The sequence below is a fragment of the Penaeus vannamei genome, chromosome 31 (genome assembly GCF_042767895.1).
Source record: "Penaeus vannamei isolate JL-2024 chromosome 31, ASM4276789v1, whole genome shotgun sequence".
NCBI lineage: Eukaryota > Metazoa > Arthropoda > Malacostraca > Decapoda > Penaeidae > Penaeus > Penaeus vannamei.
Window position 1 is genome coordinate 4028936 of NC_091579.1, and position 5904 is coordinate 4034839.

At 39.0% G+C, this 5904-nt stretch overlaps 1 protein-coding gene across 4 annotated transcripts in view; it reads left to right on the forward strand.

Annotated features, from left to right (window-relative positions):
• The first annotated feature begins 1210 nt into the window (after positions 1-1210).
• The window catches only part of hts (adducin 1-like protein hts), a 57989-nt gene continuing 53295 nt past the window's right edge, over positions 1211-5904 (forward strand). For all 4 annotated transcript variants that reach the window (XM_070143669.1, XM_070143682.1, XM_070143687.1 and 1 more), the window contains exon 1: positions 1211-1387. The gene's annotated coding sequence lies outside the window, so the exon portion shown is untranslated. The remainder of the gene's footprint in view (positions 1388-5904) is intronic.

The window sequence follows — 5904 nt, forward strand, 5'->3', positions numbered from 1 at the left end:
ATAATTACGAACTGATGATTACTGTATACTTGTTTTCAGTTCACCACTGCATTGTGCTAACGTTACTTCTAATAACATAAGCAATTACTATTACGCAAGGACCGTGAGTAGACTTCGATACTGGAACATGTTTTACTGTCTAAAGAGAAGAGCATTATCCTGGTAATACTCTAATATACACAATGCTTCATGTCATCCCGGACTTAAATTTAGAGCAAAGACCGGAGCGGGCTGGAATTCAACGGAAATTCGTCTGCTAAACGGAAACAAAAGACGACCGACGGAGTTTTTTTTCCGAATGTCGTATTTTTGTTATTGACTACAGATTGTTGATGTAAAAGAAAAGTGTTTTAAACAATATTGAGATATTTTCCCATGTTCAAGTAAATTAAACATGAAAATTGCTGAAACCATCATGTTCAGGTCAATATGATGTGGCAGACCGAACGTCGTCGCGGCGGAAATTTCATTCGATGTCACGTCAGCTGGGTCTTTTAGCTGGGCATCACCAAAGGTAGAGCCACAGTAACATAGAATGACTTTAAACCGTTAGCCCTACATCACTCACAATGAATAGTCGTATACATTTAAGATAAATCAAGTTTACAGGTTCGATGTCGCATTTTCTTATGTTATACATCTAATACATTTCTATAAAGAGATGAGGGTGCATTTTATGTTGTTGAATGTTACATTATTGGCTTGGTAATGTATTATTGTTATGTTTTATGCAGTGCAATAAACAAGAAAGTAACACAGGGAATCTTGTAATCATCATACTCTGATCCTACGGATGGTCCTGGGTTCGTGCTCTACGCACTGTAATTGTAATCTAGTATTTAAACGTTTATGATAGTGTATGGTCCAATTTTAGTATTTATATTCGTTTTCTTTATCATCTGACTTTTAGAGAACGGCAGAAATACTGTCAGCCCTTGACCAGAGATGATATAATAGTTTTTCGCTTAGTTAATAGATGGCGCTCATAGTTATGCTTTCGTCTGTTTGTTTACATTTTTCTGTTTTTCCACCTTCTTTAAGTAAGGAAAAGGGAAAATCGTGTTAAGTGGTAGCTTCTAAGCATGTATCACCATGAAGAAAAATAGAAAGTGTTGAAATAAAATCAGACAAACTAAATCCTACAATTGGATGGGAGTATTGCATCGATTCGACAGATGGCGCTAGTGAGCTCCTTCAGGCAGCCATTTTCCCCCAATGGTAAGAACGGGAGCTTTCACATCCTCCGTTCCTATATTGTCTTGGATTGTGCTTTTGTGTTCAGAGTGCGAATGAATCTTTCGGCCGACCTTTCATCTCCATGAAGCAGTAGTTAGTAAATCCAGACAGGACATATCTTTGCGGCAGCTCCCCACGCAGCTAAGATAAGGTAAGAGAGAGGTTAACGGTAAGAAGGAAGGGAGCCGGGAGGAGGTGAGGAGAGGAGGGAGGTGGGTTGGGCCGTGAAAAACATTCCACAGAGACGCTCTCTATGTCAACTGCACTAGGGTTTATGTCAGCTGCACTGGGGTTCATTCATATTCACGCAGGGTTTTCTTTGCGTGGGCTCGGCTGATTTATGAGTCTGTGTCTGTCAATTTGTCGTTTAGATTACTTGTTAAGGAATGGAGGAGTTTGCGTGGGGCTGCCGAAACATCGTTAATAGTTACCTGTTTTTGATTTTCAGTGCAGGTTGCAAATGATCCTCTGCAATCCAGTATGAAATGTAAGATTTCTGTGCACAGGACAGTATAATTATCAGTTATTGGTTAGCATCAATGGATGGGTACAGGTCAATTTTCTGCCAGCCCTCCTGTAGACGAAAAATATTAGGCAATCTTTTGGAATATGTCTGCCTAACTAATTGCATCAATTTCAGTATTGTTGGATTCTTCTCACCGTCTGCGATGCTAGTATAGGTTATTTTTTCAATTATGACAATTGGGACTTTCCAGTCAATATTTATATTATCAGATTTATTCTCATGTGACAAGAAAGAATCTGATGATCATTTCTGTAGCCGACGATCTTGATGTGTGAAGTCCCGATAGCACGGGAGGAAGTATATCAGGGAAATTTTGGGGTAAAAAAGAATTAAATAAGAAGAATATCAAACAGATATGCGTAAAACTAGCACAAAAAATGCTAAAACTCGACCAATGAAATTCTACGGACATGCCTGCCACCTTTGAAAGTCTATGCACTAATGCGCCAAAATTCTACAGGGTTTTACACCTTCCAAACCCCCAAAAATGTCCCGACCCATAACCCAACCTAAACTAACAATTTATAGTACCGTGAATAGGTGTGCCCAAGGGGAAGGTTGATGGGGTCTCCCAACAGCCCCCCAGGACACATTTTCTTCACCTCAGTATGTACAACAAGATAGAGCTACGTCCATACTCTAAACAATAAACCAAATACCTTTATGTATCGAAAGACCGAACTGTCAATTTTCCTTCGTTTCATTTGGTCGGTCTATTGTGGATCGTTGTATTTATCACTTATTTTGTGATTTGGGGTACTTGGTGGCCTCAGAAATCAAACTGTGATAGTTATTAAGGTCTTTTTCTTCTTCACTGTCTTAGGAATAACCTAGAATGAATGCAATACCGAAAAGAAAACATTTCTGGCTTTAGACAGTAGTGCTGCCCTGTATCCAGTCCATTTAAGTGTTGAAAAGTATTGGCCCAAGGACACAGCCTTGCCTCACTACTGAACTAATAGGAAAAGCTTTACAGGCCCCCTCCACACTTTACAGCACTTTCAGTACCAGTATACAGGCTTGCTTGCTATTAGTCCAATAATCCTTGTTGGAATTCCTCACTATCTCAGTATATCTCAGAGTGACTCCAGATGCACTGGACACCTTCTTGAGGTCAATGTAGGCTGCAAGTAGCCCACACCTGAACTCACAGTGGCATTCTACATTGACTCAAAGAAACCGGATACGATCTATTGTGGACTTACCAGGAGTGAATAAAGATTGTTCCGGTCTCTGGTGCTTCAGCAGGTGGTCTCTGCTACGTCTAAGAAGGATGTGGGTAAGAACCTTGCCTGGTAAACTGAGGAGTGCTATGCCATGGTGATGACCACACCCCTCAACAGGCCAGGGGGAAATGGTACCAGACTGCCAGATGTCAGCCAGGACTGCATGGAACCCCTGCATCATAGGTTCACCACCAGCCTTAACAGTTCAGCTAGGATGCTGCACATACTACTTTACCACTCTTCAGCTTGAAGATCACCCCCCTAACTTAAGTTAGGGAAGATGGATCCTCGCTGTTGGGTGGGTCCGGCAACGTAATCTCAGCACTACCCGTTTCCAAGTTAACTGTTGGTGAATCAACCTGGTACAACAGCTCAAAATACTTAGCCCAATACTCCTGTGCAGCAACATGATTTGAGACAGTATGGCCACTTACTAAGCAAACCGCATTCACCTGTGAAGATGCTTTGGTGATTGCTACAGTCTCATCGATATCCCTTCCCTTTCTAGAGAGGGATGACCACACCCCTCAACAGGTCAGGGGAAATGATACCGGACTGCCAGTTGGCAGCAAGGACAACATGCAACCCTCACCCCATAGGTTCACCACCAGCCTTTAGCAGTTCAGCTAGGATGCTGCAGATACCCACTGCTTTACCACACTTCAGCTTGGAGATTGCTGCCCTAACTTCAGTTAGGGAAGGTGGATTCTCACAGATGGGCGGTTCTGGCATTGGAATCTCGGCACTACCCTCATCCAAGTTAACTGTTGGTGAATCAACCTGGTACAACAGCTTAAAATACTCAGCCCAACGCTCCCACTCCGCAACAGGATCTGAGATGATCTGGCCACTTACTGAGCAAACCACAATCACCTGTGAAGAGGGCTTGGAGTTCAGCTTTCTTAGGCCTTGGTATGAAGGAAGAAGGTCCTTGGGGACATAGGGGCCATGGAACATAGGGACCAGGGAACACAGATATGCTCCTGCAACCATGGGTACTCTAAACTTTGAATAAGTATACAATGATAATTTCAGATTATAATGGTCACTTGGTTTTTATAACTTTGCAGTAAAATGTTGCACATTGATAGTTCAATATGGAGTTTTGGCAATGGCACTGCAGTATTCAGCAGATTTTTGTTTGTTTTTGTTGCTTTATTTTTTGTTTTAGACTTCATTACCATTACTCTGTGAGAAGTATTGTTGCAATCTAGAAAATAAATCAAAGAGTTTCTTTTCAACTTTTATTGTTTAATGAGTATGTCTGTTCTTTGGACGGCAAAGTAATGTTTAGCTCAGTCTTTTGAAAAGTGCTAAAGTAGGGACCTGTGAAGATGTCCCTGCTAGATACATTATAAATGTTTAAACCTCTGTATGTTCCTCCAAGCTTTCGTCATTTTAAAACACATTTTCAAACTGACTCTCCTGTTACAATGTGCACACACCCATGTTCATTTTCTTTTTTATCTAAAGTTTCTTCAGATTCCCTCCATTAACATTCTTTGTCCTTTCTTCTCATGGAATAAAAAGACAAAGTACAAAAACACTAAATAAAAAAATATTGAAAGCAGAACCATACAGTGATTTAAGTTTTTTTCTTTGCAGTATATATAGATTGTCTATCCAATAAATCTTATCTTATATGTAATTAGTTGTTTACCTCATTTTCAGTATTTCTTGTTATAGTAATCAACGACAAAATATGATAAGTAAGCATCATCAAAGACTTTCTATCAATAAAAAAAAAAATAATAATAATAATATAAAAAAAAAACTTGTTCTGAGTCGACAAAAACACATCCATCTGCAACTGACTTGAAAAGGAATGATGAGACATGCAGCTGGAGGCTGCAGCAGGAGGGGGTTGATGGGGGTACTTGTTTATTATTGGAACACGCAGGATTTTCAATTTTGTTTTCGACTTACTCCCTGGTTGCCCAACCGTTGCTTTCAACGATGATTTTTATTGTCTGAGGTTTTATCCCTTTTGGGGACACCTCAGGCTACCAACCCATCTGAGTGGGACAAAAATTAACATTTTCAATCCTTCAAATTAAGGATTATAGTGTAGTTTTGGCCTAATGTGTGTTCTACATTTCCCAGGAGAGCCCTAGAACATAATGTAATTATTTGATTTTATTTTGTTTTGTGCGTCTTGTATTATAAGAATTCTATAGAATGTACAATGCACAGTTCTATGAAGAAAAAACAGACATTTGCGACTATTTATTCTGTTGAAGAGAAGACAGAATTAGAATTCAGAATTTTTGATTGTGTGTCTTTAGCTCTGTTTCTCTCTTTAGTTAACTTGTACAAGGACAGGCAGGTTGCTTTTAATTTCTTTTCTTTTCTTTTTTTTATACATAATGTAACAGGCTGCAAACTAAACAAAGCTGGAAGTCTGCCTTTGAATTTTTTTAAATAACAACCATACAGATATTTGTTAAAGATTTGAAGTAAAGATACACATTTTCCCAAAACCCACCTTGCTTTCTTTTACATATAAAAAACAGCCAACCTTTGGGGAGAAAACTATATCAAACAAAATTCATTTGTGAAATAAAGGAAATGTGTCCTTGACAGGCAGGATTTCCTGCTTGAATTGATATATTCAGGCAGTCACACATTGTCTAGATTCATTTGTAAAGTTTGATTCATTGTTAAAAATAGATATAATCATCCATTTGATTACAACAGTCACGCCATTGTTGACATTTCAAGAATATTTTTGCTTTTGTCTTTGAGACTTGAGTCTAGCTGAATTATGTGATATGGAAGGTCAGGCCACGCAAGACTCAAATGTTAGACCAAATGTGTTTTTAAGGGATTTGAGGATGAAATGTATTCATATTTGTAAGGTTTAAGTATGCTTCTATATGTATGTTTGTGAATTATAGTTCACCATTTTGCATTTTT